The 25986-nt window shown below is 48.6% G+C and overlaps 16 non-coding genes across 16 annotated transcripts; 4 read left to right on the forward strand and 12 right to left on the reverse strand.

Annotated features, from left to right (window-relative positions):
• Nucleotides 1-136: 136 nt before the first annotated feature.
• On the reverse strand, nucleotides 137-210 carry trnat-cgu (transfer RNA threonine (anticodon CGU)). Its single transcript has one exon. It is a non-coding gene; the product is annotated as a tRNA-Thr (tRNA).
• Nucleotides 211-764: 554 nt separating this feature from the next.
• On the reverse strand, nucleotides 765-838 carry trnat-agu (transfer RNA threonine (anticodon AGU)). The gene has a single exon. It is a non-coding gene; the product is annotated as a tRNA-Thr (tRNA).
• A 980-nt stretch (nucleotides 839-1818) lies between these two features.
• On the reverse strand, nucleotides 1819-1892 carry trnat-cgu (transfer RNA threonine (anticodon CGU)). Its single transcript has one exon. It is a non-coding gene; the product is annotated as a tRNA-Thr (tRNA).
• A 554-nt stretch (nucleotides 1893-2446) lies between these two features.
• On the reverse strand, nucleotides 2447-2520 carry trnat-agu (transfer RNA threonine (anticodon AGU)). Its single transcript has one exon. It is a non-coding gene; the product is annotated as a tRNA-Thr (tRNA).
• Nucleotides 2521-8075: 5555 nt separating this feature from the next.
• On the forward strand, nucleotides 8076-8149 carry trnan-guu (transfer RNA asparagine (anticodon GUU)). Its single transcript has one exon. It is a non-coding gene; the product is annotated as a tRNA-Asn (tRNA).
• A 170-nt stretch (nucleotides 8150-8319) lies between these two features.
• On the reverse strand, nucleotides 8320-8393 carry trnat-ugu (transfer RNA threonine (anticodon UGU)). Its single transcript has one exon. It is a non-coding gene; the product is annotated as a tRNA-Thr (tRNA).
• Nucleotides 8394-10072: 1679 nt separating this feature from the next.
• trnat-cgu (transfer RNA threonine (anticodon CGU)) lies at nucleotides 10073-10146 on the reverse strand. The gene has a single exon. It is a non-coding gene; the product is annotated as a tRNA-Thr (tRNA).
• Nucleotides 10147-10700: 554 nt separating this feature from the next.
• trnat-agu (transfer RNA threonine (anticodon AGU)) lies at nucleotides 10701-10774 on the reverse strand. Its single transcript has one exon. It is a non-coding gene; the product is annotated as a tRNA-Thr (tRNA).
• A 1473-nt stretch (nucleotides 10775-12247) lies between these two features.
• Nucleotides 12248-12321, forward strand: trnan-guu (transfer RNA asparagine (anticodon GUU)). Its single transcript has one exon. It is a non-coding gene; the product is annotated as a tRNA-Asn (tRNA).
• A 170-nt stretch (nucleotides 12322-12491) lies between these two features.
• Nucleotides 12492-12565, reverse strand: trnat-cgu (transfer RNA threonine (anticodon CGU)). Its single transcript has one exon. It is a non-coding gene; the product is annotated as a tRNA-Thr (tRNA).
• A 554-nt stretch (nucleotides 12566-13119) lies between these two features.
• trnat-agu (transfer RNA threonine (anticodon AGU)) lies at nucleotides 13120-13193 on the reverse strand. The gene has a single exon. It is a non-coding gene; the product is annotated as a tRNA-Thr (tRNA).
• Nucleotides 13194-18579: 5386 nt separating this feature from the next.
• On the forward strand, nucleotides 18580-18653 carry trnan-guu (transfer RNA asparagine (anticodon GUU)). The gene has a single exon. It is a non-coding gene; the product is annotated as a tRNA-Asn (tRNA).
• A 170-nt stretch (nucleotides 18654-18823) lies between these two features.
• On the reverse strand, nucleotides 18824-18897 carry trnat-cgu (transfer RNA threonine (anticodon CGU)). Its single transcript has one exon. It is a non-coding gene; the product is annotated as a tRNA-Thr (tRNA).
• Nucleotides 18898-19451: 554 nt separating this feature from the next.
• On the reverse strand, nucleotides 19452-19525 carry trnat-agu (transfer RNA threonine (anticodon AGU)). The gene has a single exon. It is a non-coding gene; the product is annotated as a tRNA-Thr (tRNA).
• Nucleotides 19526-25663: 6138 nt separating this feature from the next.
• On the forward strand, nucleotides 25664-25737 carry trnan-guu (transfer RNA asparagine (anticodon GUU)). The gene has a single exon. It is a non-coding gene; the product is annotated as a tRNA-Asn (tRNA).
• Nucleotides 25738-25907: 170 nt separating this feature from the next.
• trnat-cgu (transfer RNA threonine (anticodon CGU)) lies at nucleotides 25908-25981 on the reverse strand. Its single transcript has one exon. It is a non-coding gene; the product is annotated as a tRNA-Thr (tRNA).
• Nucleotides 25982-25986: the final 5 nt, after the last annotated feature.

Genomic DNA, 25986 nt, shown 5'->3' on the forward strand with positions numbered 1-25986 from the left:
GGTGTGAGACCTGGACCTCTGCTTTATAATCTCCTGTCCAAGAAACATTGCCTCATGCAGTAACAATGGCTACGCTGCCAAAAACTTAAACTTGCCCCACAGTCTTGCTGTACATAGCCTCTGCCTCCTTCAGGCCAGGCACCGCTGGGATTTGAACCCAGGATTTCATGTTTACGAGACAGGCGCTTTCACCAGCTAAGCCATGGCGCCAGAGCTTGCTGCACCCACCCTTTCCTAGTTTCATACCAATTCAGTGGCTGCTACCGTTTACCTACTATATGTTCCACGCATCCATCCAACCAACTATCCACCCACCCATCCATCCATCTATCTATCTATCTATCCTTCTATCTATCTGTCTGTCTATCTACCTACCTCTCTGTGTTTCTACAGCAAGCACTCACTTGCTTACGCTTGCGGACAAAGCAAGAAGTGTGCGTTCAACAGGATCTGACAGCGGAAAAAGATTTGCAGGAAGATGTAGACAGCACTGACAAGTGCAACAAACATTGGGCGGTGTCCGTCTCTGTGCGGCAATGGCATTTTCGCCATCGGACCTAAAGCCAAAGGTGGCCGCGCGAAGCCTACACAGGGAAGTCTTTGTCGTCCTGACCCTATTCTTTAAATACAGGGTTCTGGGAAGATGACTTTCTGCTTTACTCTCTCAGTGGAAGGGATATATCATTCTGGCCCGTGACGAGAGGCAATCTTGCAAAATCCTGGAAGGGGAGTCCTTAGCATGTACCCTAACATGAACAAAGCTGAGGCACCACTGGGATTTGAACCCAGGATCTGCTGTTTACTAGACAGGTGCTTTGACCAACTAAGCCATGGCGCCAAGGCACAACTCTGTACTACTTTAAAAACAAATGCTGGACCTCTGTCATTCGGACCCAGGTCTTTCCTAGAATGGATCCATCCAGCCAGCAATCCATCCTCCCTTTGATTATTTATGTCTGTCTATTACTAACGGTCATTCGTTTACACTCTACGATGCAGAGAAAGCGTGCATGCATCAGAAACAGGAAAACTGAAGCGGTAACGCGCAACGTGGTGGACCCCAGTGCTTTGACCTACTAAGCCATGGCGCCAAGGCGTAACTCTGTACTACTGTAAAAGCAAATGGTGGACCTCTGTCATTCGGACCCAGGTCTTTCCAAGAATGGATACATCCAGCCATCCTCCCTTTGATATTTATGTCTGTCTATCAATAACGGTCATTCGTTTACACTCTACGATGCAGAGAAAGCGTGCATGCATCAGAAACTGGCAAACGTCAGCCGTAACACGCAACGTGGTGGACCCCAGTGCTTTGACCAACTAAGCCATGGCGCCAAGGCACAACTCTGTACTACTGTAAAAGCAAATGCTGGACCTCTGTCATTCGGACCCAGGTCTTTCCAAGAATGGATCCATCCAGCCATCCTCCCTTTGATATTTATGTCTGTCTATCAATAACGGTCATTCGTTTACACTCTACGATGCAGAGAAAGCGTGCATGCATAAGAAACAGGCAAACTGCAGCGGTAACGCGCAACGTGGTGGACCCCAGTGCTTTGACCTACTAAGCCATGGCGTAAAGGCGTAAATCGGATAGCGCGTACGGCTGTTAACCGAAAGGTTGGTGGTTCTAGCCCACCCAGGGACGTCCGTCTACTTCTTACCTCATTGCTTCCATTCGTGGTGTGAGACCTGGACCTCTGCTTTATAATCTCCTGTCCAAGAAACATGGCCTCATGCAGTAACAATGGCTACGTTGCCAAAAACTTATACTTGCCCCACAGTCTTGCTGTACATAGCCTCTGCCTCCTTCAGGCCAGGCACCGCTGGGATTTGAACCCAGGATTTCCTGTTTACGAGACAGGCGCTTTCACCAGCTAAGCCACGGCGCCAGAGCTTGCTGCACCCACCCTCTCCTAGTTTCATACCAATTGAGTGGCTGCTACCGTTTACCTACTATATGTTCCACGCATCCATCCAACCAACTATCCACCCACCCATCCATCCATCTATCTATCTATCTATCCTTCTATCTATCTGTCTGTCTATCTACCTACCTCTCTGTTTTTCTACAGCTAGCACTCACTTGCTTACGCTTGCGGACAAAGCAAGAAGTGTGCGTTCAACAGGATCTGACAGCGGAAAAAGATTTACAGGAAGATGTAGACAGCACTGACAAGTGCAACAAACATTGGGCGGTGTCCGTCTCTGTGCGGCAATGGCATTTTCGCCATCGGACCTAAAGCCAAAGGTGGCCGCGCGAAGCCTACACAGGGAAGACTTTGTCGTCCTGACCCTATTCTTTAAATACAGGGTTCTGGGAAGATGACTTTCTGCTTTACTCTCTCAGAGGAAGGGATATATCATTCCGGCCCGTGACGAGAGGCAATCTTGCAAAATCCTGGAAGGGGAGTCCTTAGCATGTACCCTAACATGAACAAAGCTAAGGCACCACTGGGATTTGAACCCAGGATCTCCTGTTTACTAGACAGGTGCTTTGACCAACTAAGCCATGGCGCCAAGGCGTAACTCTGTACTACTGTAAAAGCAAATGGTGGACCTCTGTCATTCGGACCCAGGTCTTTCCAAGAATGGATCCATCCAGCCATCCTCCCTTTGATATTTATGTCTGTCTATCAATAACGGTCATTCGTTTATACTCTACGATGCAGAGAAGGCGTGCTTGCAACAGAAACAGGAAAACTGAAGCGGTAACGCGCAACGTGGTGGACCCCAGTGCTTTGACCTACTAAGCCATGGCGCCAAGGCGTAACTCTGTACTACTGTAAAAGCAAATGGTGGACCTCTGACATTCGGACCCAGGTATTTCCAAGAATGGATCCATCCAGCCATCCTCCCTTTGATATTTATGTCTGTCTATCAATAACGGTCATTCGTTTACACTCTACGATGCAGAGAAAGCGTGCATGCATCAGAAACTGGCAAACGTCAGCCATAACACGCAACGTGGTGGACCCCAGTGCTTTGACCAACTAAGCCATGGCGCCAAGGCACAACTCTGTACTACTGTGAAAGCAAATGCTAGACCTCTGTCATTCGGACCTAGGTCTTTCATAGGATGGATCCATCCAGCCATCCTCCCTTTGATATTTATGTCTGTCTATCACTAACGGTCATTCGTTTACACTCTACGATGCAGAGAAGGCGTGTATGCATCAGAAACTGGCAATCTGCAGCGTTAACGCGCAACGTTGTGGACCCCAGTGCTTTGACCAACTAAGCCATGGTGCCAAGACGCAACTCTGTACTACTGTAAAAGCAAATGCTAGACCTCTGTCATTCGGACCCAGGTCTTTCATAGGATGGATCCATCAAGCCATCCTCCCTTTGATATTCATGTCTGTCTATCAATAACGGTCATTCGTTTACACTCTACGATGCAGAGAAGGCGTGCTTGCAACAGAAACAGGCAAACTGCAGCGGTATCGCGCAACGTGGTGGACCCCAGTGCTTTGACCTACTAAGCCATGGCGCCAAGGCGTAACTCTGTACTACTGTAAAAGCAAATGGTGGACCTCTGTCTTTCGGACCCACGTCTTTCCAAGAATGGATCCATCCAGCCATCCATCCTCCCTTTGATTATTTATGTCTGTCTATCACTAACGGTCATTCGTATACACTCTACGATGCAGAGAAAGCGTGCATGCATAAGAAACAGGCAAACTGCAGCGGTAACGCGCAACCTGGTGGACCCCAGTGCTTTGACCAACTAAGCCATGGCGCCAAGGCGCAACTCTGTACTACAGTAAAAGCAAATGGTGGACCTCTGTCATTCGGACCCAGGTCTTTCCAAGAATGGATCCATCCAGCCATCCTCCAATTGATTATTATGTCTGTATATCAATAACGGTCATTCGTTTACACTCTACGATGCAGAGAAGGCGTGCTTGCAACAGAAACAGGCAAATTGCAGCGGTAACACACAACGTAGTGGACCCCAGTGCTTTGACCAACTTAGCCATGGAGCCAAGGCACAACTCTGTACTACTGTAAAAGCAAATGCTAGACCTCTGTCATTCGAACCCAGGTCTTTCCTAGGATGGTTCCATCAAGCCATCCTACCTTTGATATTTATGTCTGTCTATCAATAACGGTCATTCGTCTACACTCTACGATGCAGAGAAGGCGTGTATGCATCAGAAACTGGCAAACGTCAGCCGTAACACGCAACGTGGTGGACCCCAGTGCTTTGACCAACTAAGCCATGGCGCCAAGGCACAACTCTATACTACTGTGAAAGCAAATGCTAGACCTCTGTCATTCGAACCCAGGTCTTTCCTAGGATGGTTCCATCAAGCCATCCTCCCTTTGATATTTATGTCTGTCTATCAATAACGGTCATTCGTTTACACTCTACGATGCAGAGAAGGCGTGCTTGCAACAGAAACAGGCAAACTGCAGCGGTAACGCGCAACGTGGTGGACCCCAGTGCTCTGACCTACTAAGCCATGGTGCCAAGGCGTAACTCTGTACTGCTGTAAAAGCAAATGGTGGACCTCTGTCTTTCGGACCCTGGTCTTTCCAAGAATGGATCCATCCAGCCATCCTCCCTTTGATATTTATGTCTGTCTATCAATAATTGTAATTCGTTTACACTCTACGATGCAGAGAAGGCGTGCTTGCAACAGAAACAGGCAAACTGCAGCGGTAACGCGCAACGTGGTGGACCCCAGTGCTTTGAACTACTAAGCCATGGCGCCAAGGCGTAACTCTGTACTACTGTAAAAGCAAATGGTGGACCTCTGTCTTTCGGACCCAGGTCTTTCCAAGAATGGATCCATCCAGCCATCCATCCTCTCTTTGATTATTTATGTCTGTCTATCACTAACGGTCATTCGTATACACTCTACGATGCAGAGCAGGCGTGCATGCATAAGAAACAGGCAAACTGCAGCGGTTAAGCGCAACGTGGTGGACCCCAGTGCTTTGACCTACTAAGCCATGGCGCCAAGGCGCAACTCTGTACTACTGTAAAAGCAAATGGTGGACCTCTGTCATTCGGACCCAGGTCTTTCCAAGAATGGATCCATCCAGCCATCCTCCCATTGATTATTATGTCTGTATATCAATAACGGTCATTCGTTTACACTCTACGATGCAGAGAAGGCGTGCTTGCAACAGAAACAGGCAAATTGCAGCGGTAACACACAACGTAGTGGACCCCAGTGCTTTGACCAACTTAGCCATGGAGCCAAGGCACAACTCTTTACTACTGTAAAAGCAAATGCTATACCTCTGTCATTCGAACCCAGGTCTTTCCTAGGATGGTTCCATCAAGCCATCCTCCCTTTGATATTTATGTCTGTCTATCAATAACGGTCATTCGTTTACACTCTACGATGCAGAGAAGGCGTGCTTGCAACAGAAACAGGCAAACTGCAGCGGTAACGCGCAACGTGGTGGACCCCAGTGCTTTGACCTACTAAGCCATGGCGCCAAGGCGTAACTCTGTACTAATGTAAAAGCAAATGGTGGACCTCTGTCATTCGGACCCAGGTCTTTCCTAGAATGGATCCATCCAGCCATCCATCCTCCCTTTGATTATTTATGTCTGTCTATCACTAACGGCCATTCATTTACACTATACGATGCAGAGAAGGCGTGCTTGCAAGAGAAACTGGCAAACGACAAATGCTGGACCTCTGTCATTCGGACCCAGGTCTTTCCAAGAATGGATCCATCCAGCCAGCCATCCATCATCCCTTTGATTATTTATGTCTGTCTATTACTAACGGTCATTCGTTTACACTCTACGATGCAGAGAAAGCGTGCATGCATCAGAAACTGGCAAACGTCAGCGGTAACACGCAACGTGGTGGACCCCAGTGCTTTGAGCAACTAAGCCATGGCGCCAAGGCGCAACTCTGTACTACTGCAGAAGCAAATGGTGGACCTCTGTCTTTCGGACCCAGGTCTTTCCAAGAATGGATCCATCCAGCCATCCTCCCTTTGATATTTATGTCTGTCTATCAATAACGGTCATTCGATTACACTCTACGATGCAGAGAAGGCGTGCTTGCAACAGAAACAGGCAAACTGCAGCGGTAACGCGCAACGTGGTGGACCCCAGTGCTTCGACCTACTAAGCCATGGCGCCAAGGCGTTACTCTGTACTACTGTAAAAGCAAATGGTGGACCTCTGTCTTTCGGACCCAGGTCTTTCCAAGAATGGATCCATCCAGCCATCCATCCTCCCTTTGATTATTTATGTCTGTCTATCACTAACGGTCATTCTTATACACTCTACGATGCAGAGAAAGCGTGCATGCATTAGAAACAGGCAAACTGCAGCGGTAACGCGCAACGTGGTGGACCCCAGTGCTTTGACAAACTAAGCCATGGCGCCAAGGCGCAACTCTGTACTACTGTAAAAGCAAATGGTGGACCTCTGTCATTCGGACCCAGGTCTTTCCTAGGATGGATCCATCAAGCCATCCTCCCTTTGATATTTATGTCTGTCTATCACTAACGGTCATTCGTTTACACTCTACGATGCAGAGAAGGCGTGTATGCATCAGAAACTGGCAAACGTCAGCGGTAACACGCAACGTGGTGGACCCCAGTGCTTTGAGCAACTAAGCCATGGCGCCAAGGCGCAACTCTGTACTACTGCAGAAGCAAATGGTGGACCTCTGTCATTCGGACCCAGGTCTTTCCTAGAATGGATCCATCCAGCAAACCTCCCTTTGATATTTATGTCTGTCTATCACTAACGGTCATTCGGTTACACTCTACGATGCAGAGAAGGCGTGCTTGCAACAGAAACTGGCAATCTGCAGCGGTAACGCGCAACGTGGTGGACCCCAGTGCTTTGACCAACTAAGCCATGGCGCCAAGGCGTAACTCTGTTCAACTGTAAAAGCAAATGGTGGACCTCTGTCTTTCGGACCCAGGTCTTTCCAAGAATGGATCCATCCAGCCATCCTCCCTTTGATATTTATGTCTGTCTATCAATAACGGTCATTCGTTTACACTCTACGATGCAGAGAAGGCGTGCTTGCAACAGAAACAGGCAACCTGCAGCGGTAACGCGCAACGTGGTGGACCCCAGTGCTTTGACCTACTAAGCCATGGCGCCAAGGCGTAACTCTGTACTACTGTAAAAGCAAATGGTGGACCTCTGTCTTTCGGACCCAGGTCTTTCCAAGAATGGATCCATCCAGCCATCCATCCTCCCTTTGATTATTTATGTCTGTCTATCACTAACGGTCATTCGTATACACTCTACGATGCAGAGAAAGCGTGCATGCATAAGAAACTGGCAAACGTCAGCGGTAACACGCAACGTGGTGGACCCCAGTGCTTTGACCAACTAAGCCATGGCGCCAAGGCGCAACTCTGTACTACTGCAGAAGCAAATGGTGGACCTCTTTCAATCGGACCCAGGTCTTTCCTAGAATGGATCCATCCAGCCATCCTCCCTTTGATATTTATGTCTGTCTATCAATAACGGTCATTCGTTTACACTCTACGATGCAGAGAAGGCGTGCTTGCAACAGAAACAGGCAAACGTCAGCGGTAACGCGCAACGTGGTGGACCCCAGTGCTTTGACCAACTAAGCCATGGTGCCAAGGCGCAACTCTGTACTACTGTAAAAGCAAATGCTAGACCTCTGTCATTCGGACCCAGGTCTTTCCTAGGATGGATCCATCAAGCCATCCTCCCTTTGATATTTATGTCTGTCTATCAATAACGGTCATTCGTTTACACTCTACGATGCAGAGAAGGCGTGTATGCATCAGAAACTGGCAAACGTCAGTGGTAACACGCAACGTGGTGGACCCCAGTGCTTTGACCAACTAAGCCATGGCGCCAAGGCGCAACTCTGTACTACTGTAAAAGCAAATGGTGGACCTCTGTCATTCGGACCCAGGTCTTTCCAAGAATGGATCCATCCAGCCATCCATCATCCCATTGATTATTTATGTCTGTCTATCACTAACGGTCATTCGTTTACACTATACGATGCAGAGAAGGCGTGCTTGCAACAGAAACTGGCAAACGTCAGCGGAAACACGCAACATGGTGGACCCCAGTCACAACTGCTGCGCCTGTCTCTGTGGCGCAATCGGATAGCGCGTTCGGCTGTTAACCGAAAGGTTGGTGGTTCGAGCCCACCCAGGGACGTCCGTCTACTTCTTACCTCATTGCTTCCATTCGTGGTGTGAGACCTGGACCTCTGCTTTATAATCTCCTGTCCAAGAAACATGGCCTCATGCAGTAACAATGGCTACGCTGCCAAAAACTTAAACTTGCTCCACAGTCTTGCTGTACATAGCCTCTGCCTCCTTCAGGCCAGGCACCGCTGGGATTTGAACCCAGGATTTCCTGTTTACAAGACAGGCGCTTTCACCAGCTAAGCCACAGCGCCAGAGCTTGCTGCACCCACCCTTTCCTAGTTTCATACCAATTCAGTGGCTGCTACCGTTTACCTATTATATGTTCCACGCATCCATCCAACCAACTATCATCCCACCCATCCATCCATCTATCTATCTATCCTTCTATCTATCTGTCTGTCTATCTACCTACCTCTCTGTCTTTCTACAGCTAGCACTCACTTGCTTACGCTTGCGGACAAAGCAAGAAGTGTGCGTTCAACAGGATCTGACAGCGGAAAAAGATTTACAGGAAGATTCAGGTCATTCCTAGAATGGATCCATCCAGCCAGCAATCCATCCTCCCTTTGATTATTTATGTCTGTCTATTACTAACGGTCTTTCGTTTACACTCTACGATGCAGAGAAAGCGTGCATGCATCAGAAACTGGCAATCGTCAGCGGTAACACGCAACGTGGTGGACCCCAGTGCTTTGACCAACTAAGCCATGGCGCCAAGGCGCAACTCTGTACTACTGCAGAAGCAAATGTTGGACCTCTGTCAATCGGACCCAGGTCTTTCCTAGAATGGATCCATCCAGCCATCCTCCCTTTGATATTTATGTCTGTCTATCAATAACGGTCATTCGTTTACACTCTACGATGCAGAGAAGGCGTGCTTGCAACAGAAACAGGCAAACTGCAGCGGTAACGCGCAACGTGGTGGACCCCAGTGCTTTGACCGACTAAGCCATGGCGCCAAGGCGTAACTCTGTACTACTGTAAAAGCAAATGGTGGACCTCTGTCTTTCGGACCCAGGTCTTTCCTAGAATGGATCCATCCAGCAAACCTCCCTTTGATATTTATGTCTGTCTATCACTAACGGTCATTCGGTTACACTCTACGATGCAGAGAAGGCGTGCTTGCAACAGAAACTGGCAATCTGCAGCGGTAACGCGCAACGTGGTGGACCCCAGTGCTTTGACCTACTAAGCCATGGCGCCAAGGCGTAACTCTGTACTACTGTAAAAGCAAATGGTGGACCTCTGTCTTTCGGACCCAGGTCTTTCCAAGAATGGATCCATCCAGCAAACCTCCCTTTGATATTTATGTCTGTCTATCAATAACGGTCATTCGTTTACACTCTACGATGCAGAGAAGGCGTGCTTGCAACAGAAACAGGAAAACTGCAGCGGTAACGCGCAACGTGGTGGACCCCAGTGCTTTGACCTACTAAGCCATGGCGCCAAGGCGTAACTCTGTACTACTGTAAAAGCAAATGGTGGACCTCTGTCTTTCGGACCCAGGTCTTTCCAAGAATGGATCCATCCAGCCATCCTCCCTTTAATATTTATGTCTGTCTATCAATAACGGTCATTCGTTTACACTCTACGATGCAGAGAAAGCGTGCATGCATAAGAAACAGGCAAACTGCAGCGGTAACGCGCAACGTGGTGGACCCCAGTGCTTTGACCTACTAAGCCATGGCGAAAAGGCGTAAATCGGATAGCGCGTACGGCTGTTAACCGAAAGGTTGGTGGTTCGAGCCCACCCAGGGACGTCCGTCTACTTCTTACCTCATTGCTTCCATTCGTGGTGTGAGACCTGGACCTCTGCTTTCTAATCTCCTGTCCAAGAAACATCGCCTCATGCAGTAACAATGGCTACGCTGCCAAAAACTTAAACTTGCCCCACAGTCTTGCTGTACATAGCCTCTGACTCCTTCAGGCCAGGCACCGCTGGGATTTGAACCCAGGATTTCCTGTTTACGAGACAGGCGCTTTCACCAGCTAAGCCACGGCGCCAGAGCTTGCTGCACCCACCCTTTCCTAGTTTCATACCAATTCAGTGGCTGCTACCGTTTACCTACTATATGTTCCACGCATCCATCCAACCAACTATCAACCCACCCATCCATCCATCTATCTATCTATCTATCCTTCTATCTATCTGTCTGTCTATCTACCTACCTCTCTGTCTTTCTACAGCTAGCACTCACTTGCTTACGCTTGCGGACAAAGCAAGAAGTGTGCGTTCAACAGGATCTGACAGCGGAAAAAGATTTGCAGGAAGATGTAGACAGCACTGACAAGTGCAACAAACATTGGGCGGTGTCCGTCTCTGTGCGGCAATGGCATTTTCGCCATCGGACCTAAAGCCAAAGGTGGCCGTGCGAAGCCTACACAGGGAAGTCTTTGTCGTCCTGACCCTATTCTTTAAATACAGGGTTCTGGGAAGATGACTTTCTGCTTTACTCTCTCAGTGGAAGGGATATATCATTCCGGCCTGTGACGAGAGGCAATCTTGCAAAATCCTGGAAGGGGAGTCCTTAGCATGTACCCTAACATGAACAAAGCTGAGGCACCACTGGGATTTGAACCCAGGATCTCCTGTTTACTAGACAGGTGCTTTGACCAACTAAGCCATGGCGCCAAGGCACATCTCTGTACTACTTTAAAAACAAATGCTGGACCTCTGTCATTCGGACCCAGGTCTTTCCTAGAATGGATCCATCCAGCCAGCCATCCATCATCCCTTTGATTATTTATGTCTGTCTATTACTAACGGTCATTCGTTTACACTCTACGATGCAGAGAAAGCGTGCATGCATCAGAAACTGGCAAACGTCAGCGGTAACACGCAACGTGGTGGACCCCAGTGCTTTGAGCAACTAAGCCATGGCGCCAAGGCGCAACTCTGTACTACTGCAGAAGCAAATGGTGGACCTCTGTCATTCGGACCCAGGTCTTTCCTAGAATGGATCCATCCAGCAAACCTCCCTTTGATATTTATGTCTGTCTATCACTAACGGTCATTCGGTTACACTCTACGATGCAGAGAAGGCGTGCTTGCAACAGAAACTGGCAATCTGCAGCGGTAACGCGCAACGTGGTGGACCCCAGTGCTTTGACCTACTAAGCCATGGCGCCAAGGCGTAACTCTGTTCAACTGTAAAAGCAAATGGTGGACCTCTGTCTTTCGGACCCAGGTCTTTCCAAGAATGGATCCATCCAGCCATCCTCCCTTTGATATTTATGTCTGTCTATCAATAACGGTCATTCGTTTACACTCTACGATGCAGAGAAGGCGTGCTTGCAACAGAAACAGGCAAACTGCAGCGGTAACGCGCAACGTGGTGGACCCCAGTGCTTCGAACTACTAAGCCATGGCGCCAAGGCGTTACTCTGTACTACTGTAAAAGCAAATGGTGGACCTCTGTCTTTCGGACCCAGGTCTTTCCAAGAATGGATCCATCCAGCCATCCATCCTCCCTTTGATTATTTATGTCTGTCTATCACTAACGGTCATTCTTATACACTCTACGATGCAGAGAAAGCGTGCATGCATTAGAAACAGGCAAACTGCAGCGGTAACGCGCAACGTGGTGGACCCCAGTGCTTTGACAAACTAAGCCATGGCGCCAAGGCGCAACTCTGTACTACTGTAAAAGCAAATGGTGGACCTCTGTCATTCGGACCCAGGTCTTTCCTAGGATGGATCCATCAAGCCATCCTCCCTTTGATATTTATGTCTGTCTATCACTAACGGTAATTCGTTTACACTCTACGATGCAGAGAAGGCGTGTATGCATCAGAAACTGGCAAACGTCAGTGGTAACACGCAACGTGGTGGACCCCAGTGCTTTGACCAACTAAGCCATGGCACCAAGGCGCAACTCTGTACTACTGTAAAAGCAAATGGTGGACCTCTGTCATTCGGACCCAGGTCTTTCCAAGAATGGATCCATCCAGCCATCCATCATCCCTTTGATTATTTATGTCTGTCTATCACTAACGGTCATTCGTTTACACTATACGATGCAGAGAAGGCGTGCTTGCAACAGAAACTGGCAAACGTCAGCGGAAACACGCAACATGGTGGACCCCAGTCACAACTGCTGCGCCTGTCTCTGTGGCGCAATCGGATAGCGCGTTCGGCTGTTAACCGAAAGGTTGGTGGTTCAAGCCCACCCAGGGACGTCCGTCTATTTCTTACCTCATTGCTTCCATTCGTGCTGTGAGACCTGGACCTCTGCTTTATAATCTCCTGTCCAAGAAACATCGCCTCATGCAGTAACAAAGGCTACGCTGCCAAAAACTTAAACTTGCCCCACAGTCTTGCTGTACATAGCCTCTGCCTCCTTCAGGCCTGGCACCGCTGGGATTTGAACCCAGGATTTCCTGTTTACGAGACAGGCGCTTTCACCAGCTAAGCCACGGCGCCAGAGCTTGCTGCACCCACCCTCTCCTAGTTTCATACCAATTGAGTGGCTGCTACCGTTTACCTACTATATGTTCCACGCATCCATCCAACCAACTATCCACCCACCCATCCATCCATCTATCTATCTATCTATCCTTCTATCTATCTGTCTGTCTATCTACCTACCTCTCTGTTTTTCTACAGCTAGCACTCACTTGCTTACGCTTGCGGACAAAGCAAGAAGTGTGCGTTCAACAGGATCTGACAGCGGAAAAAGATTTACAGGAAGATGTAGACAGCACTGACAAGTGCAACAAACATTGGGCGGTGTCCGTCTCTGTGCGGCAATGGCATTTTCGCCATCGGACCTAAAGCCAAAGGTGGCCGCGCGAAGCCTACACAGGGAAGACTTTGTCGTCCTGACCCTATTCTTTAAATACAGGGTTCTGGGAAGATGACTTTCTGCTTTACTCTCTCAGAGCAAGGGATTTATCATTCCGGCCCGTGACGAGAGGCAATCTTGCAAAATCCTGGAAGGGGAGTCCTTAGCATGTACCCTAACATGAACAAAGCTAAGGCACCACTGGGATTTGAACCCAGGAACTCCTGTTTACTAGACAGGTGCTTTGACCAACTAAGCCATGGTGCCAAGGCACAACTCTGTACTACTGTAAAAGCAAATGCTAGACCTCTGTCATTCGGACCCAGGTCTTTCCTAGAATGGATCCATCCAGCAAACCTCCCTTTGATATTTATGTCTGTCTATCACTAACGGTCATTCGGTTACACTCTACGATGCAGAGAAGGCGTGCTTGCAACAGAAACTGGCAATCTGCAGCGGTAACGCGCAACGTGGTGGACCCCAGTGCTTTGACCTACTAAGCCATGGCGCCAAGGCGTAACTCTGTACTACTGTAAAAGCAAATGGTGGACCTCTGTCATTCGGACCCAGGTCTTTCCTAGAATGGATCCATCCAGCAAACCTCCCTTTGATATTTATGTCTGTCTATCAATAACGGTCATTCGTTTACACTCTACGATGCAGAGAAAGCGTGCATGCATCAGAAACTGGCAAACGTCAGCGGTAACACGCAACGTGGTGGACCCCAGTGCTTTGACCAACTAAGCCATGGCGCCAAGGCACAACTCTGTACTACTGTAAAAGCAAATGGTGGACCTCTGTCTTTCGGACCCAGGTCTTTCATAGGATGGATCCATCAAGCCATCCTCCCTTTGATATTTATGTCTGTCTATCAATAACGGTCATTCGTTTACACTATACGATGCAGAGAAGGCGTGCTTGCAACAGAAACAGGAAAACTGAAGCGGTAACGCGCAACGTGGTGGACCCCAGTGCTTTGACCTACTAAGCCATGGCGCCAAGGCGTAACTCTGTACTACTGTAAAAGCAAATGGTGGACCTCTGTCATTCGGACCCAGGTCTGTCCAAGAATGGATACATCCAGCCATCCTCCCTTTGATATTTATGTCTGTCTATCAATAACGGTCATTCGTTTACACTCTACGATGCAGAGAAAGCGTGTATGCATCAGAAACTGGCAATCTGCAGCGTTAACGCGCAACGTTGTGGACCCCAGTGCTTTGACCAACTAAGCCATGGTGCCAAGACGCAACTCTGTACTACTGTGAAAGCAAATGCTAGACCTCTGTCATTCGGACCTAGGTCTTTCATAGGATGGATCCATCCAGCCATCCTCCCTTTGATATTTATGTCTGTCTATCACTAACGGTCATTCGTTTACACTCTACGATGCAGAGAAGGCGTGCTTGCATCAGAAACTGGCAAACGTCAGCCATAACACGCAACGTGGTGGACCCCAGTGCTTTGACCAACTAAGCCATGGCGCCAAGGCACAACTCTGTACTACTGTGAAAGCAAATGCTAGACCTCTGTCATTCGGACCTAGGTCTTTCATAGGATGGATCCATCCAGCCATCCTCCCTTTGATATTTATGTCTGTCTATCACTAACGGTCATTCGTTTACACTCTACGATGCAGAGAAGGCGTGTATGCATCAGAAACTGGCAATCTGCAGCGTTAACGCGCAACGTTGTGGACCCCAGTGCTTTGACCAACTAAGCCATGGTGCCAAGACGCAACTCTGTACTACTGTAAAAGCAAATGCTAGACCTCTGTCATTCGGACCCAGGTCTTTCATAGGATGGATCCATCAAGCCATCCTCCCTTTGATATTCATGTCTGTCTATCAATAACGGTCATTCGTTTACACTCTACGATGCAGAGAAGGCGTGCTTGCAACAGAAACAGGCAAACTGCAGCGGTATCGCGCAACGTGGTGGACCCCAGTGCTTTGACCTACTAAGCCATGGCGCCAAGGCGTAACTCTGTACTACTGTAAAAGCAAATGGTGGACCTCTGTCTTTCGGACCCACGTCTTTCCAAGAATGGATCCATCCAGCCATCCATCCTCCCTTTGATTATTTATGTCTGTCTATCACTAACGGTCATTCGTATACACTCTACGATGCAGAGAAAGCGTGCATGCATAAGAAACAGGCAAACTGCAGCGGTAACGCGCAACCTGGTGGACCCCAGTGCTTTGACCAACTAAGCCATGGCGCCAAGGCGCAACTCTGTACTACTGTAAAAGCAAATTGTGGACCTCTGTCATTCGGACCCAGGTCTTTCCAAGAATGGATCCATCCAGCCATCCTCCCATTGATTATTATGTCTGTATATCAATAACGGTCATTCGTTTACACTCTACGATGCAGAGAAGGCGTGCTTGCAACAGAAACAGGCAAATTGCAGCGGTAACACACAACGTAGTGGACCCCAGTGCTTTGACCAACTTAGCCATGGAGCCAAGGCACAACTCTGTACTACTGTAAAAGCAAATGCTAGACCTCTGTCATTCGAACCCAGGTCTTTCCTAGGATGGTTCCATCAAGCCATCCTACCTTTGATATTTATGTCTGTCTATCAATAACGGTCATTCGTCTACACTCTACGATGCAGAGAAGGCGTGTATGCATCAGAAACTGGCAAACGTCAGCCGTAACACGCAACGTGGTGGACCCCAGTGCTTTGACCAACTAAGCCATGGCGCCAAGGCACAACTCTATACTACTGTGAAAGCAAATGCTAGACCTCTGTCATTCGGACCTAGGTCTTTCATAGGATGGATCCATCAAGCCATCCTCCCTTTGATATTTATGTCTGTCTATCAATAACGGTCATTCGTTTACACTCTACGATGCAGAGAAGGCGTGCTTGCAACAGAAACAGGCAAACTGCAGCGGTAACACACAACGTAGTGGACCCCAGTGCTTTGACCAACTTAGCCATGGAGCCAAGGCACAACTCTTTACTACTGTAAAAGCAAATGCTATACCTCTGTCATTCGAACCCAGGTCTTTCCTAGGATGGTTCCATCAAGCCATCCACCCTTTGATATTTATGTCTGTCTATCAATAACGGTCATTCGTTTACACTCTACGATGCAGAGAAGGCGTGCTTGCAACAGAAACAGGCAAACTGCAGCGGTAACGCGCAACGTGGTGGACCCCAGTGCTTTGACCTACTAAGCCATGGCGCCAAGGCGTAACTCTGTACTACTGTAAAAGCAAATGGTGGACCTCTGTCATTCGGACCCAGGTCTTTCCTAGAATGGATCCATCCAGCCAGCCATCCATCCTCCCTTTGATTATTTATGTCTGTCTATTACTAACGGTCATTCGTTTACACTCTATGATGCAGAGAAAGCGTGCATGCATCAGAAACTGGCAAACGTCAGCGGTAACACGCAACGTGGTGGACCCCAGTGCTTTGACCAACTAAGCCATGGCGCTAAGGCGCAACTCTGTACTACTGCAGAAGCAAATGGTGGACCTCTGTCAATCGGACCCAGGTCTTTCCTAAAATGGATCCATCCAGCCATCCTCCCTTTGATATTTATGTCTGTCTATCAATAACGGTCATTCGTTTACACTCTACGATGCAGAGAAGGCGTGCTTGCAACAGAAACTGGCAAACTGCAGCGGTAACACGCAACGTAGTGGACCCCAGTGCTTTGACCAACTAAGCCATGGCGCCAAGGCACAACTCTGTACTACTGTAAAAGCAAATGCTAGACCTCTGTCATTCGGACCCAGGTCTTTCTTAGGATGGATCCATCCAGCCATCATCCCTTTGATATTTATGTCTGTCTATCAATAACGGTCATTCGTTTACACTCTACGATGCAGAGAAGGCGTGCTTGCAACAGAAACAGGCAAATTGCAGCGGTAACACACAACGTAGTGGACCCCAGTGCTTTGACCAACTTAGCCATGGAGCCAAGGCACAACTCTGTACTACTGTAAAAGCAAATGCTATACCTCTGTCATTCGAACCCAGGTCTTTCCTAGGATGGTTCCATCAAGCCATCCTCCCTTTGATATTTATGTCTGTCTATCAATAACGGTCATTCGTTTACACTCTACGATGCAGAGAAGGCGTGCTTGCAACAGAAACAGGCAAACTGCAGCGGTAACGCGCAACGTGGTGGACCCCAGTGCTTTGACCTACTAAGCCATGGCGCCAAGGCGTAACTCTGTACTACTGTAAAAGCAAATGGTGGACCTCTGTCATTCGGACCCAGGTCTTTCCTAGAATGGATCCATCCAGCCAGCCATCCATCCTCCCTTTGATTATTTATGTCTGTCTATTACTAACGGTCATTCGTTTACACTCTACGATGCAGAGAAAGCGTGCATGCATCAGAAACTGGCAAACGTCAGCGGTAACACGCAACGTGGTGGACCCCAGTGCTTTGACCAACTAAGCCATGGCGCTAAGGCGCAACTCTGTACTACTGCAGAAGCAAATGGTGGACCTCTGTCAATCGGACCCAGGTCTTTCCTAAAATGGATCCATCCAGCCATCCTCCCTTTGATATTTATTTCTGTCTATCAATAACGGTCATTCGTTTACACTCTACGATGCAGAGAAGGCGTGCTTGCAACAGAAACTGGCAAACTGCAGCGGTAACACACAACGTAGTGGACCCCAGTGCTTTGACCAACTAAGCCATGGCGCCAAGGCACAACTCTGTACTACTGTAAAAGCAAATGCTAGACCTCTGTCATTCGGACCCAGGTCTTTCCTAGGATGGATCCATCCAGCCATCATCCCTTTGAAATTTATGTCTGTCTATCAATAACGGTCATTCGTTTACACTGTATGATGCAGAGAAGGCGTGCTTGCAACAGAAACAGGCAAACTGCAGCGGTAACGCGCAACGTGGTGGACCCCAGTGCTCTGACCTACTAAGCCATGGCGCCAAGGCGTAACTCTGTACTGCTGTAAAAGCAAATGGTGGACCTCTGTCTTTCGGACCCAGGTCTTTCCAAGAATGGATCCATCCAGCCATCAACCCTTTGATATTTATGTCTGTCTATCACTAACGGTCATTCGTATACACTCTACGATGCAGAGAAAGCATGCATGCATAAGAAACAGGCAAACTGCAGCGGTAACGCGCAACGTGGTGGACCCCAGTGCTTTGACCTACTAAGCCATGGCGCCAAGGCGTAACTCTGTACTGCTGTAAAAGCAAATGGTGGACCTCTGTCTTTCGGACCCAGGTCTTTCCAAGAATGGATCCATCCAGCCATCCTCCCTTTGATATTTATGTCTGTTTATCAATAACGGTCATTCGTTTACACTCTACGATGCAGAGAAGGCGTGCTTGCAACAGAAACAGGCAAACTGCAGCGGTAACGCGAAACGTGGTGGACACCAGTGCTTTGACCTACTAAGCCATGGCGCCAAGGCGTAACTCTGTACTACTGTAAAAGCAAATGGTGGACCTCTGTCTTTCGGACCCAGGTCTTTCAAAGAATGGATCCATCCAGCCATCCATCCTCCCTTTGATTATTTATGTCTGTCTATCACTAACGGCCATTCATTTACACTATACGATGCAGAGAAGGCGTGCTTGCAACAGAAACTGGCAAACGTCAGCGGAAACACGCAACATGGTGGACCCCAGTCACAACTGCTGCGCCTGTCTCTGTGGCGCAATCGGATAGCGCGTTCGGCTGTTAACCGAAAGGTTGGTGGTTCGAGCCCACCCAGGGACGTCCGTCTACTTCTTACCTCATTGCTTCCATTCGTGGTGTGAGACCTGGACCTCTGCTTTATAATCTCCTGCCCAAGAAACATCGCCTCATGCAGTAACAATGGCTACGCTGCCAAAAACTTAATCTTGCCCCACAGTCTTGCTGTACATAGCCTCTGCCTCCTTCAGGCCAGGCACCGCTGGGATTTGAACCCAGGATTTCCTGTTCACGAGACAGGCGCTTTCACCAGCTAAGCCACGGCGCCAGAGCTTGCTGCACCCACCCTTTCCTAGTTTCATACCAATTGAGTGGCTGCTACCGTTTACCTACTATATGTTCCACGCATCCATCCAACCAACTATCCACCCACCCATCCATCCATCTATCTATCTATCTATCCTTCTATCTATCTGTCTGTCTATCTACCTACCTCTCTGTCTTTCTACAGCTAGCACTCACTTGCTTACGCTTGCGGACAAAGCAATAAGTGTGCTTTCAACAGGATCTGACAGCGGAAAAAGATTTACAGGAAGATGTAGACAGCACTGACAAGTGCAACAAACATTGGGCGGTGTCCGTCTCTGTGCGGCAATGGCATTTTCGCCATCGGACCTAAAGCCAAAGGTGGCCGCGCGAAGCCTACACAGGGAAGTCTTTGTCGTCCTGACCCTATTCTTTAAATACAGGGTTCTGGGAAGATGACTTTCTGCTTTACTCTCTCAGTGGAAGGGATATATCATTCCGGCCCGTGACGAGAGGCAATCTTGCAAAATCCTGGAAGGGGAGTCCTTAGCATGTACCCTAACATGAACAAAGCTGAGGCACCACTGGGATTTGAACCCAGGATCTCCTGTTTACTAGACAAGTGCTTTGACCAACTAAGCCATGGCGCCATGGCACAACTCTGTACTACTTTAAAAGCAAATGCTGGACCTCTGTCATTCGGACCCAGGTCTTTCCTAGAATGGATCCATCCAGCCAGCCATCCATCCTCCCTTTGATTATTTATGTCTGTCTATCAATAACGGTCATTCATTTACACTCTACGATGCAGAGAAGGCGTGCTTGCAACAGAAACAGGCAAACGTCAGCGGTAACACGCAACGTGGTGGACCCCAGTGCTTTAAACAACTAAGCCATGGCGCCAAGGCGCAACTCTGTACTACTGCAGAAGCAAATGGTGGACCTCTGTAAATCGGACCCAGGTCTTTCCTAGAATGGATCCATCCAGCCATCCTCCCTTTGATATTTATGTCTGTCTATCAATAACGGTCATTCGTTTACACTCTACGATGCAGAGAAGGCATGCTTGCAACAGAAACAGGCAAACTGCAGCGGTAACACGCAACGTAGTGGACCCCAGTGCTTTGACCAACTAAGCCATGGTGCCAAGGCGCAACTCTGTACTACTGTAAAAGCAAATGCTAGACCTCTGTCATTCGGACCCAGGTCTTTCATAGGATGGATCCATCAAGCCATCATCCCTTTGATATTTATGTCTGTCTATCAATAACGGTCATTCGTTAACACTCTACGATGCAGAGAAGGCGTGCTTGCAACAGAAACAGGCAAACTGCAGCGGTAACGCGCAACGTGGTGGACCCCAGTGCTTTGACCTACTAAGCCATGGCGCCAAGGCGTAACTCTGTACTACTGTGAAAGCAAATGGTGGACCTCTGTCTTTCGGACCCAGGTCTTTCCAAGAATGGATCCATCCAGCCATCCATCCTCCCTTTGATTATTTATGTCTGTCTATCACTAACGGTCATTCTTATACACTCTACGATGCAGAGAAAGCGTGCATGCATAAGAAACAGGCAAACTGCAGCGGTAACGCGCAACGTGGTGGACCCCAGTGCGTTGACCAACTAAGCCATGGCGCCAAGGCACAACTCTGTACTACTGTAAAAGCAAATGCTAGACCTCTGTCATTTGGACCCAGGTCTTTCCTAGGATGGATCCTTCAAGCCATCCTCCCTTTGATATTTATGTCTGTCTATCACTAACGGTCATTCGTTTACACTCTACGATGCAGAGAAGGCATGTATGCATCAGAAACTGGCAAACGTCAGGGGTAACACGCAACGTGGTGGACCCCAGTGCTTTGACCAACTAAGCCATGGCGCCAAGGCGCAACTCTGTACTACTGTAAAAGCAAATGGTGGACCTCTGTCATTCGGACCCAGGTCTTTCCAAGAATGGATCCATCCAGCCATCCATCATCCCTTTGATTATTTATGTCTGTCTATCACTAACGGTCATTTGTTTACACTATACGATGCAGAGAAGGCGTGCTTGCAACAGAAACTGGCAAACGTCAGCGGAAACACGCAACATGGTGGACCCCAGTGCTTTGACCAACTAAGCCATGGCGCCAAGACACAACTCTGTACTACTGTAAAAGCATATGGTGGACCTCTGTCTTTCGGACCCAGGTCTTTCCAAGAATGGATCCATCCAGCCATCCATCCTCCCTTTGATTATTTATGTCTGTCTATCAATAACGGTCATTCGTTTACTCTCTACGATGCAGAGAAGGCGTGCTTACAACAGAAACTGGCAAACTGCAGCGGTAACACGCAACGTAGTGGACCCCAGTGCTTTGAACAACTAAGCCATGGCGCCAAGGCACAACTCTGTTCTACTGTAAAAGCAAATGCTAGACCTCTGTCATTCGGACCCAGGTCTTTCATAGGATGGATCCTTCAAGCCATCATCCCTTTGATATTTATGTCTGTCTATCAATAACGGTCATTCGTTAACACTCTACAATGCAGAGAAGGCGTGCTTGCAACAGAAACAGGCAAACTGCAGCGGTAACGCGCAACGTGGTGGACCCCAGTGCTTTTACCTACTAAGCCATGGCGCCAAGGCGTAACTCTGTACTACTGTAAAAGCAAATGGTGGACCTCTGTCATTCGGACCCAGGTCTTTCCAAGAATGGATCCATCCAGCCATCCTCCCTTTGATATTTATGTCTGTCTATCACTAACGGTCATTCTTATACACTCTACGATGCAGAGAAAGCGTGCATGCATAAGAAACAGGCAAACTGCAGCGGTAACGCGCAACGTGGTGGACCCCAGTGCTTTGACCAACTAAGCCATGGCGCCAAGGCACAACTCTGTTCTACTGTAAAAGCAAATGCTAGACCTCTGTCATTCGGACCCAGGTCTTTCATAGGATGGATCCTTCAAGCCATCATCCCTTTGATATTTATGTCTGTCTATCAATAACGGTCATTCGTTAACACTCTACGATGCAGAGAAGGCGTGCTTGCAACAGAAACAGGCAAACTGCAGCGGTAACGCGCAACGTGGTGGACCCCAGTGCTTTGACCTACTAAGCCATGGCGCCAAGGCGTAACTCTGTACTACTGTAAAAGCAAATGGTGGACCTCTGTCATTCGGACCCAGGTCTTTCCAAGAATGGATCCATCCAGCCATCCTCCCTTTGATATTTATGTCTGTCTATCACTAACGGTCATTCTTATACACTCTACGATGCAGAGAAAGCGTGCATGCATAAGAAACAGGCAAACTGCAGCGGTAACGCGCAACGTGGTGGACCCCAGTGCTTTGACCAACTAAGCCATGGCGCCAAGGCACAACTCTGTACTACTGTAAAAGCAAATGCTAGACCTCTGTCATTCGGACCCAGGTCTTTCCTAGGATGGATCCATCAAGCCATCCTCCCTTTGATATTTATGTCTGTCTATCACTAACGGTCATTCGTTTACACTCTACGATGCAGAGAAGGCGTGTATGCATCAGAAACTGGCAAACGTCAGTGGTAACACGCAACGTGGTGGACCCCAGTGCTTTGACCAACTAAGCCATGGCGCCAAGGCGCAACTCTGTACTACTGCAGAAGCAAATGGTGGACCTCTGTCATTCGGACCCAGGTCTTTCCTAGAATGGATCTATCCAGCAAACCTCCCTTTGATATTTATGTCTGTCTATCACTAACGGTCATTCGGTTACACTCTACGATGCAGAGAAGGCGTGCTTGCAACAGAAACTGGCAATCGGCAGCGGTAACGCGCAACGTGGTGGACCCCAGTGCTTTGACCTACTAAGCCACGGCGCCAAGGCGTAACTCTGTACTACTGTAAAAGCAAATGGTGGACCTCTGTCTTTTGGACCTAGGTCTTCCAAGAATGGATCCATCCAGCCATCCTCCCTTTGATATTTATGTCTGTCTATCACTAACGGTCATTCGTTTACACTCTACGATGCAGAGAAGGCGTGCTTGCAACAGAAACAGGCAAACTGCAGCGGTAACGCGCAACGTGGTGGACCCCAGTGCTTTGACCTACTAAGCCATGGCGCCAAGGCGTAACTCTGTACTACTGTAAAAGCAAATGGTGGACCTCTGTCTTTCGTACCCAGGTCTTTCCAAGAATGGATCCATCCAGCCATCCATCCTCCCTTTGATTATTTATGTCTGTCTATCACTAACGGTCATTCGTATACACTCTACGATGCAGAGAAAGCGCGCATGCATAAGAAACTGGCAAACGTCAGCGTTAACGCGCAACGTGGTGGACCCCAGTGCTTTGACCAACTAAGCCATGGTGCCAAGGCTCAACTCTGTACTACTGTAAAAGCAAACGCTAGACCTCTGTCATTCGGACCCAGGTCTTTCCAAGAATGGATCCATCCAGCCATCCTCCCTTTGATATTTATGTCTGTCTATCACTAACGGTCATTCGTTTACACTCTACGATGCAGAGAAGGCGTGCTTGCAACAGAAACAGGCAAACTGCAGCGGTATCGCGCAACGTGGTGGACCCCAGTGCTTTGACCTACTAAGCCATGGCGCCAAGGCGTAACTCTGTACTACTGTAAAAGCAAATGGTGGACCTCTGTCTTTCGGACCCAGGTCTTTCCAAGAATGGATCCATCCAGCCATCCATCCTCCCTTTGATTATTTATGTCTGTCTATCACTAACGGTCATTCTTATACACTCTACGATGCAGAGAGAGCGTGCATGCATAAGAAACAGGCAAACTGCAGCGGTAACGCGCAACGTGGTGGACCCCAGTGCTTTGACCAACTAAGCCATGGTGCCAAGGCGCAACTCTGAACTACTGTAAAAGCAAATGGTGGAACTCTGTCATTCGGACCCAGGTCTTTCATTGGATGGATCCATCAAGCCATCATCCCTTTGATATTTATGTCTGTCTATCACTAACGGTCATTCGTTTACACTCTACGATGCAGAGAAGGCGTGCTTGCAACAGAAACAGGCAAACTGCAGCGGTATCGCGCAACGTGGTGGACCCCAGTGCTTTGACCTACTAAGCCATGGCGCCAAGGCGTAACTCTGTACTACTGTAAAAGCAAATGGTGGACCTCTGTCTTTCGGACCCAGGTCTTTCCAAGAATGGATCCATCCAGCCATCCATCCTCCCTTTGATTATTTATGTCTGTCTATCACTAACGGTCATTCTTATACACTCTACGATGCAGAGAAAGCGTGCATGCATAAGAAACAGGCAAACTGCAGCGGTAACGCGCAACGTGGTGGACCCCAGTGCTTTGACCAACTAAGCCATGGTGCCAAGGCGCAACTCTGAACTACTGTAAAAGCAAATGGTGGAACTCTGTCATTCGGACCCAGGTCTTTCATTGGATGGATCCATCAAGCCATCATCCCTTTGATATTTATGTCTGTCTATCAATAACGGTCATTCGTTAACACTCTACGATGCAGAGAAGGCGTGCTTGCAACAGAAACAGGCAAACTGCAGCGGTAACACGCAACGTAGTGGACCCCAGTGCTTTGAGCAACTAAGCCATGGCGCCAAGGCGCAACTCTGTACTACTGCAGAAGCAAATGGTGGACCTCTGTCATTCGGACCCAGGTCTTTCCTAGAATGGATCCATCCAGCAAACCTCCCTTTGATATTTATGTCTGTCTATCACTAACGGTCATTCGGTTACACTCTACGATGCAGAGAAGGCGTGCTTGCAACAGAAACTGGCAATCTGCAGCGGTAACGCGCAACGTGGTGGACCCCAGTGCTTTGACCTACTAAGCCATGGCGCCAAGGCGTAACTCTGTTCAACTGTAAAAGCAAATGGTGGACCTCTGTCTTTCGGACCCAGGTCTTTCCAAGAATGGATCCATCCAGCCATCCTCCCTTTGATATTTATGTCTGTCTATCAATAACGGTCATTCGTTTACACTCTACGATGCAGAGAAGGCGTGCTTGCAACAGAAACAGGCAAACTGCAGCGGTAACGCGCAACGTGGTGGACCCCAGTGCTTCGACCTACTAAGCCATGGCGCCAAGGCGTTACTCTGTACTACTGTAAAAGCAAATGGTGGACCTCTGTCTTTCGGACCCAGGTCTTTCCAAGAATGGATCCATCCAGCCATCCATCCTCCCTTTGATTATTTATGTCTGTCTATCACTAACGGTCATTCTTATACACTCTACGATGCAGAGAAAGCGTGCATGCATTAGAAACAGGCAAACTGCAGCGGTAACGCGCAACGTGGTGGACCCCAGTGCTTTGACAAACTAAGCCATGGCGCCAAGGCGCAACTCTGTACTACTGTAAAAGCAAATGGTGGACCTCTGTCATTCGGACCCAGGTCTTTCCTAGGATGGATCCATCAAGCCATCCTCCCTTTGATATTTATGTCTGTCTATCACTAACGGTAATTCGTTTACACTCTACGATGCAGAGAAGGCGTGTATGCATCAGAAACTGGCAAACGTCAGTGGTAACACGCAACGTGGTGGACCCCAGTGCTTTGACCAACTAAGCCATGGCACCAAGGCGCAACTCTGTACTACTGTAAAAGCAAATGGTGGACCTCTGTCATTCGGACCCAGGTCTTTCCAAGAATGGATCCATCCAGCCATCCATCATCCCTTTGATTATTTATGTCTGTCTATCACTAACGGTCATTCGTTTACACTATACGATGCAGAGAAGGCGTGCTTGCAACAGAAACTGGCAAACGTCAGCGGAAACACGCAACATGGTGGACCCCAGTCACAACTGCTGCGCCTGTCTCTGTGGCGCAATCGGATAGCGCGTTCGGCTGTTAACCGAAAGGTTGGTGGTTCAAGCCCACCCAGGGACGTCCGTCTATTTCTTACCTCATTGCTTCCATTCGTGGTGTGAGACCTGGACCTCTGCTTTATAATCTCCTGTCCAAGAAACATCGCCTCATGCAGTAACAAAGGCTACGCTGCCAAAAACTTAAACTTGCCCCACAGTCTTGCTGTACATAGCCTCTGCCTCCTTCAGGCCTGGCACCGCTGGGATTTGAACCCAGGATTTCCTGTTTACGAGACAGGCGCTTTCACCAGCTAAGCCACGGCGCCAGAGC

This window comes from Amia ocellicauda, chromosome 20, assembly GCF_036373705.1.
Source record: "Amia ocellicauda isolate fAmiCal2 chromosome 20, fAmiCal2.hap1, whole genome shotgun sequence".
NCBI lineage: Eukaryota > Metazoa > Chordata > Actinopteri > Amiiformes > Amiidae > Amia > Amia ocellicauda.